A 15,665-nucleotide genomic window follows, 5' to 3' on the forward strand; every position below is an offset into this window, starting at 1 on the left:
TTTTGATTTACTGTTTTGGCTGGGGGTAAGGATGAGAAGTTTCAAAGGCTTCCACTTAGTTTTCCCTGGTATGATATTTCTTACCTCACAAACCAAGACCCATTATGGGGCTATGACATGCTTGACATAACCAAGAATGTCGTTCCCAATTTAGCAACATGAAAATGAACACTAGGTGGGTCTGCAGTCTAATGGACCAGTGGGAAGTCACACTTTGGTCAGGACTCCATTCATTACCTGCCCCCCCATGTGCTTCCAAACTAATAGGGCGTATTATGGACTGAATGTTGGTGTCCCTTAAAAATTCATATATTGAAGACCTAGCCTCCAGTGTAGCTCTATTTGGAAATGAGTTCTGTAAGGACATAAGTAATTAAGTAATTAAGTTTAAGTGAGATCATAAGGGTGGGGACTTGATCCAATAGGATTGTTGCCCTTATAAGAAGAGACAACAGAGAGTTCATTCTTTCTCTCTTCACATGTGCACATAGAAGAGGTCATGTGAGCATACAGGGAGATGGTGACCACCTACGAGTGAAGAGAAGAGGCCTCAGAATAAAACCTACCTTGACATCACCTTGATCTTGGACTTCCCAACCTCCAGAACTGTGAGAAATAAATTTCTGTTGTTTAATCCATCCAGTCTGTAGTATTTTGTTATGGCAACCCAAGCAGACTAATATAGGGGCATTATGACACTTTGGGTTTCTGTTTATCAATGTCAACTTATTTCCTGCAGCGTCTAATAGTCTTCAACATGTCTGGACTGTTCCCTTTCCTCAGTGAACAGAACTGTCACCTGAATAAATGGCCATAGGTCCCTTTGGGCAAAGACTGAGGCTACCATCAGGGCATATACTTCCTGTGGTATTTCAGAGACCTTCCTCTTGGGAATCTAGCTACCTCTTCATATAGCAGTTTCTGGACCTGAACACTGACTCAGGTCTGGGCAAGTGATCATCTCTTTTCAAATTAAGGTAAAATTTACATAGCACAAAGTTCATCATTTTAACCACTTTAGAGTGTACAATTTAGTGATTTTTAGCACATTCACAATGTTGTACAATTATCACCCCTATCTAATTCGAAAACATTTTATTACCTCTAAAAAGAAAATCTGTACTTATTAAGTAGTTGTCACTATTCTCTATCCCACCAACCCCCCACCAGCCCCTGACAACTACTAATCTACTTTCTATCTCTATGGATTTGCCTATTCTAGACATTTCATATAAATGGATTCATATATCACCTTTCTTCTTTATTTTTTAATGGAAGATAACCCTCAGTTGCCTGCTTATCCATTGCCACTTTCTTTTGATTATATGTACTAAACAGCACCCTCATTGCCTGCTCATCTCTTTAGTCTCTAGGGATGCCATGCTCTGTTAACCATCTTCACAACGTTATGTGGTTCAAGCCTGCCTCTATGAACTGAATGTTTGTGTCCCCACAAAAGCCATACATTTAAAGCCTTAATCCCCAATGTGATGATATTTGGAGGTGGAGCCTTTGGGGAGTAATTAAATTCAGATGAGATCATGATGGTAGTACCTCCATGATGAGATTAGCATCCTTGTAAGAAGAGGTGGGGACCAGAGCTTCTTCTCTCTACCATGTGAGGATACAGAAAGAAGGCTGCTGTTTATAAACCAGGGCAAGGGCCCTCACCAGAAACCACCACACGTGCTGGCACCTTGATCTCTGACTTTCAGCCTCCAGAATGGTGAGAAATAAATTTCTGCAGTGTAAGCCACCGAATGTATGGTATTTGTTATAAAAGCCCAAGCTGACTAAGACAGCTGCCATTCCAGCCCCTCCGGACATTACAATAATTGCAACCCCCTGGCTTCTGGCAGATAAGCATCACCCTCTGGCCTCTATAACTTTGGGGTCCCATTGTTCCCATTGCTATCATGAGCCAAGCTCTGTGACAACTTCTCCTACCATCAGTTATAACCTACAAAGGAGAGCCACCATTGACCTTGTTAGTTATTCCCCTCTCACTTATGCACTCAGGATGGTCTTGGTAATGATGTGTCCTCTGGGTCTTGGGCTATAATTCCTTGGTGGGTTTTCTGGTGGTGCATAATATAAACATTTTGGCATGCCCAATCCCTAAGCCTTTTAACCCTTCCTCCACCATCAGCCATGGTAGTTCAGGCATTTAAATTTCATTCAGCCTGGGCCATTGCTTTCTCCAAGCTTCTAAGAGTCATCCTAGCTCTGAGTTTGCGCCATCCTCTGGCATCCTTGTCAGGATGTTAAATCTCATATCCTAAGAAAGTGGCCCCAAGTCAATAACCTCTTCCTTATCCAGTCTTAAATTTTAGTCACTTTGATCAAGAACCTTCCCTAGCTCCTGTCAGTACATGCTGACTCATTTTTGCAGCTCCTTTGGGGTATGGTCTCTTTCTTTCCATGTCAAGTCCAGCATGTCCTTGGATGGGTTATGTTGTGACTTAATCTTAGTTATTGGCCTGGAAGCCAGAAGAGGAAGTAAGGACAGATCTTGAGGGAACCTTCACTGCTTTGCAGAATAGCCCTCTGTAGTATCTTCCCCCATGGGGGACAGAAGATAGGAGTACTAGCTCTTAATACGGAGGGGTGGGATATCTCTGCAGGCTCTGATGGTTCAGAGGAATCTGGGGATTCAAGATCTTTGAGGTTATCCACACAAATATCCTCATCCCATACATCAGGGACCCAAGTTTTCAAACCAAAACCCTCACCTTGACATAGCAGTCCTGCCTTAGCTAAGAAGTCAATTGTCTTTGAAGACCAGTGACTCAAACTAAGTACTGAGTATGGTTTTCAGCAATTTTTGTTCTCTCATTGCAGGAGATAAAGGCCTTTTGTAATTACCAAAGAGGTCTTACGACAATCACACTTAGTTTTCAAGTGTTTGTTAAATGCCCTCAACATTTCTTTAGCCCCCTGTAAAGCATCAATGCAACTTACTATCAGTCAGCAAATTTCATGTCATTGTTTTCATTGTTCACCCACTACCACCCTGGCACTTTTCAAAAGCTTGAATTATTGTACCAGTCAAGGCATTCTCCACCAGAACATTTTCCCAAATCATTAATGGTGAAAGTGTAAACAACTTGGCTGCCATCTTGTGCTAGAAACTATCTTTGCCACACATACCACTTGGGATGCCAGCCAGATGGTGAATTATCCAGTTCATAATCTTCACTGCTGGTGCCTTACTGCATCACTTCAGGTCCTTGAGTAAGCAGACACTAAGGTAGTATTAGGAGTGCAAGAGTTTTATTGGAGGGTGAGATCTATCAAAGTTAGAGGGAATAAAGCAGGACTAGGCAGGAAAAGCCACCAAAAACCAATGTAGATCTGACAGTCTTGGCATACCCAGTGGGGATCTCCAGAATAAAAAAAATACCTATTAGAACTCTTGTATCCTACTTTATGATATGTTTGTTTGAATATAGAAACAATGTTTTGAATTAGTCACTGCTAGGGAAAATTTTAGTAAAACCATGTCTTGTGGTAAATTGACAGAATTCTGTAACAGTGAACACCAATTTGAAAAATTAGATTCAAGCAAGCTCCTACCAAACATATTTTCAATTTCTTCTAAATTTTCTCTATTCTCTTGAGGTAAGAATATTTTGGAGACCCAGAACCCCATAAATGTGTAGGTAGGGATAACAAGAGGTTTGTTTGTATGTGTTTGCTTTTACTACATTTCAAGCTATGAAGGGAAATCAAGAGGAGGCACTCAGAATGCAGCTACAAAGATAAGTGGGTGCAAGCAGAAACATCAGGCTAATGTTAGACATTCTGTAAGAACAAGTCACTAGTGACATAAGAAAGACTGATAGGCTCCTTAATCCAGGGTCAATATATTTTACAAGTTGGGGATTACTTGTCAAAAGACATTTTCAATGAAGAAAGTGAGACTTTACCATAAAAGCTATAATTTTCAATCACATGTATATTTAACAGTCTCAAATGGTTCATGACCCTCAAGATCAACCTTCTTCTTCAATCCTCAAGATCTACCCTCAAAGATCATTTTTCATTGAAGCAACACTATTGTTTTCAGTAAAAACATTCACAATTTATCATTTTTACCATCCTGTGAAATGTTCTCAATAAATTCTACAGTATTAGCTAATAAATTCAGGAGATAAGCACCTCCCAACTTTATATGTGATTTCACCACATTTATTAATTTTTTCAGTTTCTATTCTGTTCACTAAAAATTCATCATCTTGTTGAAAATATTTTTGTTTGTACTTTGCAAATAAACATGAATTCACAAATATTCTCATTGTAAACAATAGTAAACAAAAATCAATGAGAAGCTAGATCAATAATGTTTGTCATCAACATGTTTGTATACATGTTTTGAGCATATAAAAATGTGTCTTTGAACAGTATAGTTCAGAAAGGTCAGTTGTTTCAGCTTGGATACCAATTTTTGAGGCAAAACATATTTTAGCTAAATCTACAGTACCAAATCTTCTACAAACTTTCTCCCATTCAGTAGCATCATTTTCTACAAGAATTCTGAAAGTAATTTCAAAGGCAGCTTTAATTATTTCATTTTTGTTTAAAACTTTTTTGTTTAAAACTTTTAGTGATTTTCTTCATAATTTGTGTGGTTGGTTTTTAAAAACCACTGGAAGATGGGTCACTTTATGTAGTTACTCTGACTTTATCCCCGTAAGTCATGCTAAGGTTCAAGCTATTTTGCACCTCCATAATAGTGACTCATGCTTGAAGAAGCACCAATGGTAGAGTCCTGTACTCCTCACCAAATATACATGTGCTACTCCACATTTCCTTAGACACTTGCAGTTAGATAAACCTGTGTGACTAGCTTTGGGTTGGGAAAGAAAATAATGTATGTCATTTCTAACTCAAAGCTTTTAAGAGCCAGTACGTGATCTTCCAATCTGGAAGCCAGGTTTTGAGATAACAGTCACAGTATGGAAGCAAACTAGATTCTTGAGTACCTGTTTGGAACAGAGCTGCCCTGCAGAGCAACTGGACCCATGGTTGACTGGTCAAGTGAAAAGTAGCCACTGTACTATTAAGCCACTAAGATTTTGAGGTTAATTTGTTAACCTAGCATAACCTAGCACATGAGTACATTCTACAATTTTTTTTAAAGGGAATAGTTTTTTTTGGTTGGTTGATTTAAATTTTATTTATTTATTTTTGGCTGTTTTGGCTCTTCATTTCTTTGCGAGGGCTTTCTCTAGTTGCGGCAAGTGGGGGCCACTCTTCATCGCGGTGCACAGGCCTCTCACTATTGCGGCCTCTCTTGTTGCGGAGCACAGGTTTCAGATGTGCAGGCTCAGTAATTGTAGCTCACGGGCTTAGTTGCTCCGCGGCATGTGGGATCTTCCCAAACCAGGGCTTGAACCCGTGTCCCCTGCCAGATTCTCAACCACTGTGCCACCAGGGAAGCCCCATTCTACAATTTTTGATTACTGCTGACTCTCCCTACTGTGATTGGAGTAATGCTAATTCTTTTATTTTCTGCCAATGAGGTAGTCTTCACGGAAAATGCCACTCGCTCACAACCTTTGATCATTTCAGTTATTTTCTTTATTCGAGTATGAATAATTTACATATTCATACATTTTAAGCTTATACTGTACACCAAAATTTTCATTTGCCACTACCCATGGGTGGCCCTAGTTGAAAATACAGTTTTTTTTTTTTTTTTTTTTGCGGTAGGCGGGCCTCTCACTGTTGTGGCCTCTCCCCTTGCAGAGCACAGGCTCCGGATGCGCAGGCTCAGCAGCCATGGCTCACGGGCCTAGCCGCTCTGCGGCATGTGGGATCTTCCCAGACCGGGGCACGAACCCGTGTCCCCTGCATCGGCAGGCGGACTCTCAACCACTGCACCACCAGGGAAGCCCGAAAATACAGTTTTAAATGTATAATATTACATTTTTAAGAAGAAAAAGAGAGGCATTACAGTAATTTTTAAAGCAGAATTTCAGGTATATTTGTATTACAAGGGAACTAGCTGCCAAGGAAAGTAAAACTAAGTTTCATATTTATAAACAAAAGATTTAATTATGGGAAATTATGTTAGGAAGTTGAGCTGATTTGTGAGAAAACTATTTTCTACAATCTAAATTATATATAAACAAATACACAAACAAATGTATGCAGGGGTTTGAAAAGAGGCTACCTTTTCAAAATACTAAATGTGTGAGCCTCCACAGGGTGACTGAAAAATCATATGGTCTAGATCTAGGGAGCAGAGGATGAATAATAGAGTGGAAGTGGGTTCACAGCAAAAATGTACCCAATTGGGAGGGGGCAAAGGGGCAAATAAACAAGGTTTCCTTAATGATACAAAAGTCCAAATTTCCCAGTAATTCCCGGTATATAAAAATATTAAAACATATAAAAATTGAAAAAATGTAAAACATAAAACTGGTAGACTTCCGGGTAAGATGGCGGAAGAGTAAGATGCGGAGATCATCTTCCTCCCCACGGATACACCAGAAATACAGCTACACGTGGAACAACTCCTACAGAACACCTACTGAACGCTGGCAGAAGACCCCAGACCTCCCAAAAGGCAAGAAACTCCCCACATACCTGGGTAGGGCAAAGCAGAGAGATTCCCGCACAGAGGATCGGTGCCGAGCGGCACTCACCAGCCCGAGAGGCTTGTCTGCTCGCCCACCAGGGCGGGCGGCGCTGGAAGCTGAGGCTCGGGCTACGGTCAGAGCGCAGGGAGAGGACTGGGGCTGGCGGCGAGAACTCAGCCTGAAGGGGGCTAATGTGACACAGCTAGCCGGCAGGGAGTCCAGGAAAACTCTGGAGCTGCCGAAGAGGCAAGAGACTTTTTCTTCCCTCTTGGTCTCCTGGTGAGCGAGGAGAGGGGATTAAGAGCGCTGCTTAAAGGGGCTCCACAGACGGGCGCGAGTCACGACTGAAAGCGCGGAGCCCAGTGACGGGCGTGGGACACTGGGGCTGCTGCTGCCGCCGCCAAGAAGCCTGTGTGCGAGCGCAGGTCACTGTCCACACCGCCCTTCCGGGAGCCTGTGCAGCCCGCCACTGCCGGGGTCCCGGGATCCAGGGGCGGCTTCCCTGGGAGAACGCACGGCGCGCCTCGGGCTGGTGCAACGTCACGCCGACTTCTGCCGCTGCAGGCTCGCCCCAACTCCGTGCCCCTCCCTCCCGCCCGGCCTGAGTGAGCAAGAGTCCGCGAAGCGGCTGCTCCTTTAACCCTGTCTTGTCTGAGCGAAGAACAGACGCCCTCCGGCGACCTACACGCAGAGGCGGGGCCAAATCCAAAGCTGAGACCCAGGAGCTGTGAGAACAAAGAAGAGAAAGGGAAACCTCTCCCAGCAGCCTCAGAAGCAGCGGATTAAAGCTCCACAATCAACTTGATGTACCCTGCATCTGTGGAATACATGAATAGACAACACATCATCCCAAATTGAGGAGCCAGGAGTCAGTGCTGTGCCTCTGAGGTGGGAGAGCCAACTTCAGGACACTGGTCCACAAGAGACCTCCCAGCTCCACATAATATCAAACGGCGAAAATCTTCCAGAGATCTCCATCTCAACACCAGCACCCAGCTTCACTCAACGACCAGCAAGCTACAGTGCTGGACACCCTATGCCAAACAACTAGCAAGACAGGAAAACAACGCCACCCATTAGCAGAGAGGCGGCCTAAAATCATGAAAAGTCCGCAGACACCCCAAAACACACCACCAGACGTGGACCTGCCCACCAGAAAGACAAGATCCAGCCTCATCCACCAGAACACAGGCACTAGTCCCCTCCACCAGGAAGCCTACACAACCCACTAAACCAACCTTAGCCACTGGGGACAGACACCAAAAACAACGGGAACTACGAACCTGCAGCCTGCAAAAAGGAAACCCCAAACACAGTAACATAAGCAAAATGAGAAGACAGAAAAACACACAGCAGGAGAAGGAGCAAGATAAAAACCCACCAGACCTAACAAATGAAGAGGTAATAGGCAGTCTACCTGAAAAAGAATTCAGAATAATGATGGTAAAGATGATCCAAGATTCTATTTCCCAGATCCAAAATCTTGGAAATAGAATAGACAAAATGCAAGAAACAGTTAACAAGGATCTAGAAGAACTAAAGATGAATCAAGCATCGATTAAAAACACAATACATGAAATAAAAAATACTCTAGGGGCTTCCCTGGTGGCGCAGTGGTTGAGAGTCCGCCTGCCGATGCAGGGGACACGGGTTCATGCCCCGGTCTGGGAAGATCCCACATGCTGCGGAGCGGCTGGGCCTGTGAGCCATGGCTGCTGAGCCTGCGCGTCCGGAGCCTGTGCTCCGCAACGGGAGAGGCCACAACAGTGAGAGGCCCACATACCGCAAAAAAAAAAAAAAAAAAAAAAAAAAAATACTCTAGATGGGATCAATAGCAGAATAACTGAGGCAGAAGAACGGATAAGTGAGGTGGAAGATAAAATAGTGGAAATAACTGCTGCAGAGCAAAATAAAGAAAAAAGAATGAAAAGAACAGAGGACAGTCTCAGAGACCTCTGGGACAACATTAAACGCACCAACATTCGAATTATAGGGGTTCCAGAAGAAGAAGAGAAAAAGAAAGGGACTGAGAAAATATTTGAAGAGATTATAGTTGAAAACTTCCCTAATATGGGAAAGGAAATAGTTAATCAAGTCCAGGAGGCACAGAGAGTCCCATACAGAATAAATCCAAGGAGAAATACGCCAAGACACATATTAATCAAACTGTCAAAAATTAAACACAAAGAAATCATATTAAAAGCAGCAAGGCAAAAACAACAAATAACACACAAGGGAATCCCCATCAGGATAACAGCTGATCTCTCAGCAGAAACTCTACAAGCCAGAAGGGAGTGGCAGGACATAATTAAAGTGATGAAAGAGAAAAACCTGCAACCAAGATTACTCTACCCAGCAAGGATCTCATTCAGATTTGATGGAGAAATTAAAACCTTTACAGAGAAGCAAAAGCTGAGAGAGTTCAGCACCACCAAACCAGCTTTACAACAAATGCTAAAGGAACTTCTCTAGGCAAGAAACACAACGAAGGTAAAGACCTACAATAACGAACCCAAAACAATTAAGAAAATGGGAATAGGAACATACATATCGATAATTACCTTAAATGTAAATGGACTAAATGCTCCCACCAAAAGACACAGATTGGCTGAATGGATACAAAAACAAGACCCATATATATGCTGTCTACAAGAGACCCACTTCAGACCTAGAGACACATACAGACTGAAAGTAAGGGGATGGAAAAAGATATTCCATGCAAATGGAAACCAAAAGAAAGCTGGAGTAGCAATTCTCATATCAGACAAAATAGACTTTAAAATAAAGACTACTAGAAGAGACAAAGAAGGACACTACATAATGATCAAGGGAATGATCCAAGAAGAAGATATAACAATTGTAAATATTTATGCACCAAACATAGGAGCACCTCAATACATAAGGCAAATACTAACAGCCATAAAAGGAGAAATCGACAGTAACACAATCACAGTAGGGGACTTTAACACCCCACTTTCACCAATGGACAGATCTTCCAAAATGAAAATAAATAAGGAAACACAAGCTTTAAATGATACATTAAACAAGATGGACTTAGTTGATATTTATAGGACATTCCATCCAAAAACAACAGAATACACATTTTTCTCAAGTGCTCATGGAACATTCTCCAGGATAGATCATATCTTGGGTCACAAATCAAGCCTTGGTAAATTTAAGAAAATTGAAATTGTATCAAGTATCTTTTCTGACCACAATGCTATGAGACTAGATATCAATTACAGGAAAAGAGCTGTAAAAAATACAAACACATGGAGGCTAAACAATACACTACTTAATAACGAAGTGATCACTGAAGAAATCAAAGAGGAAATTAAAAAATACCTAGAAACAAATGACAATGGAGACACGACGACCCAAAACCTATGGGATGCAGCAAAAGCAGTTTTAAGAGGGAGGTTTATAGCAATACAATCCCACCTTAAGAAACAGGAAACATCTTGAATAAACAACCTAACCTTGCACCTAAAGCAATTAGAGAAAGAAGAACAAAAACATCCCAAAGTTAGCAGAAGGAAAGAAATCATAAAAATCAGATCAGAAATAAATGAAAAAGAAATGAAGGAAACGATAGCAAAGATCAATAAAACTAAAAGCTGGTTCTTTGAGAAGATAAACAAAATTGATAAACCATTAGCCAGACTCATCAAGAAAAGAAGGGAGAAGACTCAAATCAATAGAATTAGAAATGAAAAAGGAGAAGTAACAACTGACACTGCAGAAATACAAAAGATCATGAGAGATTACTACAAGCAACTCTATGCCCATAAAATGGACAACCTGGAAGAGATGGACAAATTCTTAGAAATGCACAACCTGCCAAGACTGACTCAGGAAGAAATAGAAAATATGAATAGACCAATCACAAGCACTGAAATTGAAACTGTGATTAAAAATCTTCCATCAAACAAAAGCCCAGGACCAGATGGCTTCACAGGCGAATTCTATCAAACATTTAGAGAAGAGCTAACACCCATCCTTCTCAAACTCTTCCAAACAATATCAGAGGAAGGAACACTCCCAAACTCATTCTACGAGGCCACCATCACCTTGATACCAAAACCAGACAAGGATGTCACAAAGAAAGAAAACTACAGGCCAATATCACTGATGAACATAGATGCAAAAATCCTCAACAAAATACTAGCAAACAGAATCCAACAGCACATTAAAAGGATCATACACCATGATCAAGTGGGGTTTATTCCAGGAATGCAAGGATTCTTCAATATACGCAAATCAATCAATGTGATACACCATATTAACAAGTTGAAGGAGAAAAACCATATGATCATCTCAATAGATGCAGAGAAAGCTTTTGACAAAATTCAACACCCATTTATGATAAAAACCCTGCAGAAAGTAGGCATAGAGGGAACTTTCCTCAACATAATAAAGGCCATATATGACAAACCCACAGCCAACATTGTCCTCAATGGTGAACAACTGAAACCATTTCCACTAAGATCAGGAACAAGACAAGGCTGCCCACTCTCACCACTCTTATTCAACATAGTTTTGGAAGTTTTAGCCACAGCAATCAGAGAAGAAAAGGAAATAAAGGGAATCCAAATTGGAAAAGAAGAAGTAAAGCTGTCACTGTTTGCAGATGACATGATACTATACATAGAGAATCCTAAAGATGCTACCGAAAAACTACTAGAGCTAATCAATGAATTTGGTAAAGTAGCAGGATACAAAATTAATGTACAGAAATCTCTGGCATTCCTGTACACTAATGATGAAAAATCTGAAAATGAAATCAAGAAAACACTCCCATTTAGCATTGCAACAAAAAGAATAAAATATCTAGGAATAAACCTACCTAAGGAGACAAAAGACCTGTATGCAGAAAATTATAAGACACTGATGAAAGAAATTAAAGATGATACAAATAGATGGAGAGAGATACCATGCTCCTGGATTGGAAGAATCAATATTGTGAAAATGACTCTACTACCCAAAGCAATCTACAGATTCAATGCAATCCCTATCAAACTACCACTGGCATTTTTCACAGAACTAGAACAAAAAATTTCAAAATTTCTTTGGAAAAACAAAAGACCCCGAATAGCCAAAGCAATCTTGAGAACGAAAAATGGAGCTGGAGGAATCAGGCTCCCTGACTTCAGACTATACTACAAAGCTACAGTAATCAAGACAGTGTGGTACTGGCATAAAAACAGAAAGATAGATCAGTGGATCAGGATAGAAAGCCCAGAGATAAACCCACGCACATATGGCCAACTTATCTTTGATAAAGGAGGCAGGAATGTACAGTGGAGAAAGGACAGCCTCTTCAATAAGTGGTGCTGGGAAAACTGGACAGGGACATGTAAAAGTTTGAGATTAGATCATTCCCTAACACCATACACAAAAATAAGCTCAAAATGGATTAAAGACTTAAATGTAAGGCCAGAAACTATCAAACTCTTAGAGGAAAACATAGGTAGAACACTCTATGACATAAATCACAGCAAGATCCTTTTGGACCCACCTCCTAGAGAAAAGGAAATAAAAAGAAAGATAAACACATGGGACCTAATGAAACTTCAAAGCTTTTGCACAGCAAAGGAAACCATAAACAAGACCAAAAGACAACCCTCAGAATGGGAGAAAATATTTGCAAATGAAGCAACTGACAAAGGATTAATCTCCAAAATTTATAAGCAGCTCATGCAGCTCAATAGCAAAAAAACAAACAACCCAATCCAAAAATGGGCAGAAGACTTAAATAGGCATTTCTCCAAAGAAGATATACAGACTGCCAACAAACACATGAAAGAATGCTCAACATCATTAATCATTAGAGAAATGCAAATCAAAACTACAATGAGATATCATCTCACACCAGTCAGAATGGCCATCATCAAGAAATCTAGAAACAATAAATGCTGGAGAGGGTGTGGAGAAAAGGGAACCCTCTTGCACTGCTGGTGGGAATGTGAATTGGTACAGCCACTATGGAGAACAGTATGGAGGTTCCTTAAAAAACTAAAAATAGAACTACCATATGACCCAGCAATCCCACTACTGGGCATATACCCTGAGAAAACCATAATTCCAAAAGAGACATGTACCAAAATGTTCATCGCAGCTCTATTCACAATAGCCCGGAGCTGGAAACAACCTAAGTGTCCATCATCGGATGAATGGATAAAGAAGATGTGGCACATATATACAATGGAATATTACTCAGCCATAAAAAGAAACGAAACTGAGCTATTTGTAATGAGATGGATAGACCTAGAGTCTGTCATACAGAGTGAAGTAAGTCAGAAAGAGAAAGACAAATACCGTATGCTAACACATATATACGGAATTTAAAAAAAAAATGTCATGAAGAACCTAGGGGTAAAACGGGAATAAAGACACAGACCTACTTGAGAATGGACTTGTGGATATGGGGAGGGGGAAGGGTAAGCTGTGACAAAGCGAAAGAGAGGCATGGACATATATACACTACCAAACGTAAGGTAGATAGATAGTGGGAAGCAGCCGCAGAGCACAGGGAGATCAGCTCGGTGCTTTGTGACCGCCTGGAGGGGTGGGATGGGGAGGGTGGGAGGGAGGGAGATGCATTAGGGAAGGGATGTGGGAACAGATGTATATGTATGACTGATTCACTTTGTTATAAAGCAGAAACTAATAAAAAATAAATAAAAATAAATAAAAATAAACATTAAACAAAAAAAAAAAGAAAATGAACAAGCAAAAAAAAAAAAACTGGTAAAAGACATAAAAACACAAGATTAACTACTGATTTTTCTTGTGGACTTATGTGACAAAATGTTTTAATAAAAAATATTCACAACTTTCCCCCAAAATCTTCACAAAAATTTAATGCTTCAGAAAGATGGGACATGTTAATTCTTTGGTTTTAAGTATCCCCAGTACGCTGATATATATAATCCCAGGGACAGAATTACCTCAGTTTGAGAAACATCACTCCAATTTCCCTAAAGATTATCCTTGTATTACGCTAGTACATCTGAACACTTTCAATTTTGAGTGTGTAGATTTTTCATATCAGTGTTTTCACTTAGTGATGTTTTGTTTCTATGCCACCAGTTTACATTAAGGGGTACCAGACAGTTCAGGTTGCTACTATAGAATATCATAGCCTGGGTAGATTAAACAACAGAAATTTATTTCTCGCAGTTCTGGAGGCTGGGGAATCCAAGATCAAAGTGCTGGCATATTCAGTGTCTGGTGAAAGCACTCTCTTCCTCACTGGCATATGGCCATCTTCTTCCTGTACCATCACGTGGCAGAAAGAGAGAGAGAGGGAGAGAGAGAAAAGGAGAGAAAGCGAACGCTCTTAGGTCTCTTTTTATGAGGACACAATTCCCACGGTGAGGACCCCGCCCCCCCATGACCTCATGACCTCATCTAAATTTAATTACCTCCACAAAGCCTCACTTCCCAATATCATATAACATATATATGATAAATTTTGGAACATAAAAAAAAATTCATATGTAACTCATACTAGAGCTCTTTTAGATATATTGTTGAGAGCTTGTCTGTGATTTCATATAATGTTCTCTTTATGCAGTTCCATGAAATAAATTAAATTTCTTTCATATCTCAGTCTGGAGGGGGGGATGGGAAACAATTTTCTTTTTCCCACAAAACTGCTTTGTTTTTTAAATTAATAATGCTGATTCTTTTAATTGGATTGTGGTGAAGCCATTTGCCAAGACGGCCCCCAGTGATCCCCAATGATCATATTCTTGTGTAGTTGCATCTCACAGTGTAATAGGGTTGGTCTGTGTGACAAACAGAATACTACAGAAGTAATGGTATGTCATTTCCAAAACTAGATCACAGAAGGCAATATGGCTTCCTCTCTTGCCTTCTCGCTTAAATCAGTCACTCTGGGAAATCCAGCTGTCATATCATAAGGACACCCAGGCAACCCTGTGGAGAGGTATGGTGAAAAATCAACGCCTTCTGCCACAGCCAGCCAAGAACCAAGACCATCAGCCTCAGCCAACAGCCATGTGATGAACTATCTTGGAAAGGGATCCTGCAGCCCCAGCTGACATCGTAACTTCAGCCTTAGGAGAGACCTTGAGCCAAAAGCAGCCAGCTACACCCCTCCTAGATTCCTGACCCTCAGAGATAATAAATGTTTGCTATTTTAAGCAGCTAGGTTTTGAGGTAATTTGTTATACAGTAATAGGTCATTTATCAATCTGCTTCCCTCTTTCTTTGGACTGTTAGGAATCCTAGATTCAAATATGAGGCTCACCTCTAAAATTTATACAGGACGCTCAGCATGTATTTTTGTGTTTTAACATTATTTCCTTATTTTTATTTTTTTCTTATCTCAATTTCCTCTTCTATTTATATACTCTTATTACAATATATGCTAAAGCCACCTCAAATAGTTTTATGGGAATAAGGCAAAGTATTTTTTATGACAAAATGAAGAAAAATAACCAGAGGAGGATAACAAGATATAAGTAAAGAAGTTAGTATTCCATGCTAGACCTAAGTTTAAAGCTTTCTTCAACATGGAAGAAACAAAGCTATTATCTGAGGCTTTCTTAAAGGATTTGGATGTAAGTTCTAGATAGGAAAAAATAAAAAATATTCAACAGAAGTATAAGCCATTTGAAATGAAGTTTATGCTTTTATCCTCTGAGTAGTGATTCGGAACCACTAGTCCACAAAGATAATTTCACCTGTCTGCTAGAAAATAAGAAAAATAAGGGCAATGCAGTCAATTTTCCATTAAATTAAATTTATTTAACTAAAATTTGGCTGTTTATATTGAGATTATGTTCTTTCTAATCTTGATGTATCTTCTTTTAGAATATGGTAATGATAGTATATTGTGGGGTTTTTTTAATGTTCTTAATCACACAATTTCCCCATTTCTCCCAATATTTATGTGTTTTTGCTTGGTTGTATCTTATTAAATGTTCCCTGTGCATGAAACCACTAAGTGCAGAAACCACTGCTCCTAGAGAAGTATTGAGGGATGGTGGTGGAGGTGGCAGGGCAGTGCACAGATCTCAAGGCAAGGCCATGTTTGAGGGACAAAAA

Source organism: Mesoplodon bidens, assembly GCF_964165515.1.
Source record: "Mesoplodon bidens genome assembly, chromosome: 5".
Lineage (NCBI taxonomy): Eukaryota > Metazoa > Chordata > Mammalia > Artiodactyla > Ziphiidae > Mesoplodon > Mesoplodon bidens.